This window comes from Petaurus breviceps, unplaced genomic scaffold (assembly GCF_028583685.1).
Source record: "Petaurus breviceps papuanus isolate PSGF00001 unplaced genomic scaffold, PetGlider_PUasm1.0 128, whole genome shotgun sequence".
Taxonomy (NCBI): domain Eukaryota; kingdom Metazoa; phylum Chordata; class Mammalia; order Diprotodontia; family Petauridae; genus Petaurus; species Petaurus breviceps.
Window position 1 is genome coordinate 249,342 of NW_027185664.1, and position 3,375 is coordinate 252,716.

Consider the following 3,375-nt stretch of genomic DNA (forward strand, 5'->3'; position numbering starts at 1 on the left):
AAGGTTAGAACCATCAAGATTCTTTACCTGTCATCCTGGCTCTGACTGAGCTAAGGCTGTAGTGAAGAGTTAGAATAGTAGGAAATTTGAGTTAACCTCTCCCACCTGGGGAAAGGAACAAGGGGGGAGGTGCAGCAACTACATCAGGGCCCCACTGGCAACAGCCGTAGGCCCCTGGGCACCCTGAAGCCCACTCCTCTAGGTAAGCAGATGAACCTCTTCTCTCAAAATCCCAAGTCCTTACTCCCACACCACTGGCACCTGGAGTTTCTACTCCAAGTTCCCTGAAACCAAGCAGCTCCTATCAGGAAGCTTGTGGGTTCATCAGGGACCCACCTCCTTATTCACCAAAATGCCTTCCTCACAATGTCCCCCTGGAGCTTTAATTCAGGTTCTGGACCCTACAACCTCCCAGCACTACCTGGTCCCTAGTCTCTCCCACACAAGTAGTGGTGCTTTCTTTCTCCTTCCTTCCAAAATTGACCATTCCCACAACCAGACTCTGCAGCTGTGGGGAGATGAGAAAAAGAGAGGAGAAAACAAATCAGAAGTCACCTAGCTCCTACACTTGGTAAGCCCAATCTTCTATCAATAATTTTTATATGTGTTTTGGAAATGCAATTAATGTCATTTTGCTGTTTGTGTTATTATTGTATTCCTAAACTGTAGTATATTGTAAAACTTGAGTGACCATTGCAAACCAGCAATGGTGTTAGACAAAGAAACTTTTTTTTTTTAAAGCAATTGGGGTTAAGTAACTTGCTCAAGGCTACATGGCCAGTTATTTCTGGGTGTGGTGCTGAGTATCGGAGCCCAGATTTGATCCCCAGGTCATCCCGACACTGGAGCTGGTGCTCTTACTCACTGAGCCACCTGGCTGCCCCTAAGCAATTGGGGTTAAGTAACTTGCTCAAGGTTACACGGCCAGGTGTTTCTGGGTGGGTGCTAAGTGTCTGAGCCAAGAATTGGATCTCCAGGTCATCCTGACACTGGAGTCGGTGCTCTTACTCACTGTGCTACCTGGCCACCCCAACAAAGAAACTTTTAATCTGAATTTAGTTGAAACTAAAAGACAGTGAAAAAAATTGCTTAAAACCAGGTATGTTATTTTATTAAGTTCTGCTAACCCTGTCTTAAAGCTAAAACAAGTTGGCTTTCACTTATAAAAATTGCAAAATTATTTGGGATTATTGTTATAATGCTAAAACCTAAAACTTATCCCACAGCAGTTCTAAGGGTAGACACTCCCTACTTCCCTCCCTTAAGAAGATGGTCAAAATCACCTCAAATGTAGTGCTATAGGGGGTGACTGGAGGCCACATGTGCCAGATGTCATACACTGGGATCCTAAAAATAAAATATGGGAACCTTGAAAGACATCCTGGCAAAAAAAAAAGAAAATCAGTATTGAAAATAAAGGACTTGCCATGCAGAAAGTATGTGGCTTTCATCAGTCCAGAAGAATAATATCATAGGGTGGGCAGGCAGATCAGCCCCTTTTTGGGGTCCCTATTGATTTCTCCTTATTTGTAAACTTGCTAGAGTCCCAGAAACCATCTGGTAGACAAGGTCATCAGCCCCAGGAAAAATAAAAGCTTGTTTGGGTTATGGAGTTCCTAAACAATGAACTTGGCTTACTGAGAAATGAAGTATCTTATGTATGTAAGTCATGGTAAACTTTTATTGCTTATTTTAGCTCCACAAGAGTAACAAAAACAATTGTATCAAGCCCTAAGCTGTGATTGGTGAGACTTGCCTTTTGAGGTAAAAGATGTTGGGACTGCAACTAGTTTTATTTTGAGTTTGAATTTAGATAGAGCTGAATGCATTAAATCAGTATCTGAGAGAAATGCCACAATCTACTCAAAGGGAATCCAGATACAGGTGAAGGTTTGCTTTTTGGGAAAATCTGAGAGGACAATTTTAGCCTCAGTGTAAAATGGGAAACTCCTGGCTCAGTTTCCCCATTGTCTTCCTTTGAAAAGGAATGTTTTTCACCTGGCCATTCCTGAGTCTGGCTATGATATGGAATTAAAGTGAATCATATCTGAATTCAAAAAGATCTAAGGAAGTTTTATCCTGTCATATCTAGCATGTCCCTGCTTTTTCCTTTTATGACAAATTTATCTAATTAGAGCAAGTGATCAGTAAAAGATAGTAAAATTACAATGCAGGTATGTGAAATTTTGCTGTTCTCAATCTGAATCTGTAGTCATTCCATATCCCAAACAACTGGGTAAATTAACACATGGGCTTGTCATCTGTCTACCTGCATAGTCAAGTAAAAGGTTAAATCCCTGGAATAGAACGACATGGGAACAATTAGACAAAGGTAAAAGAAGTTTGTGAAATAAAAGTACAAACGCAATGTTAATCATTATCCCATATACTAAGCCTGGGATACAGCTGAGCTACTAACGTATGTGTTTAGATCTGAGCCATTCAGCCTAAAATTATATTCTTTTCTACAGCCTAAATAATTTGGTCAAAGGGCACTTGGCCTAGTCAACTGCCTGTTACTAGATATATCTGTCTTTTTCCTTATATTTTGGGCCCTTTGTATTGAACGTTCCTGTCAGACTTGGGTCTCTCAGATTGCAGGCCAATTCACCAACACTTGGCAGGCAGCAAACAGTGGATACCAGGCCACACTCATCTACCATCCCCTGGATGTGCTCTATGCTCGGTTCCAGTCAGTTTCCTCCTCGGGACCCACTGAGACAGGAACAGCTCTACTCCCCTTTTCAGCCTGAAGAAGCTACTGAAGCTGAGACCTTTGTCCCTTCTCCCAAGTGAATTTGGGTCCCGACTCTTTGAGGGGGGAATGATGGAATCCTAATAAAGCTGCCCACAGTTCCAATATTCAAACTTCATTATAGGCCTGGCCTTAGTGAACAGCAGGCCCATGGCACCTACCTAGCCCCCCCTCCCCATGTCCTAACTTCTTCATATATGCCTCTCTGATCACTAGAACAACAGGTGTGTCCCTGAATGCTTAGTTCCCACAGAAACAGCATCTGTGTCCATATGATGGGAACCTAACTACTGTCTCTACCTGGTCACTTGCCCCAGACCCATTCCCACAGAAACAGGTGTGTTCTTGTATTCAATCACAATCACATCATCCATCTAGCCCAAGACAGGACCACAATACCTAACTATCTGTCCTAACCAGACAGGACCACAATAGCTAGCAAGTTGGAGGGCAGCATGACCAGAATGTTTAACCACTGAACCACAGATGGTAGAGCCCCCCTCCTCCATTACCTCATCCCTTAACAAACCCCTCCTCCATCACCTAATCCCTTAACAAACCCCTCCTCCATCACCTCATCCCTTAACAAACCCCTCCTCCATCACCTCATCCCTTAACAA

General features: G+C 43.0%; 1 protein-coding gene across 2 annotated transcripts in view; it reads left to right on the plus strand.

Annotated features, from left to right (window-relative positions):
* LOC138172345 (membrane-associated transporter protein-like) overlaps positions 1-3,375 on the plus strand; it is a 64,022-nt gene that overhangs the window by 19,493 nt on the left and 41,154 nt on the right. The gene's annotated exons all lie outside the window — the stretch shown is intronic.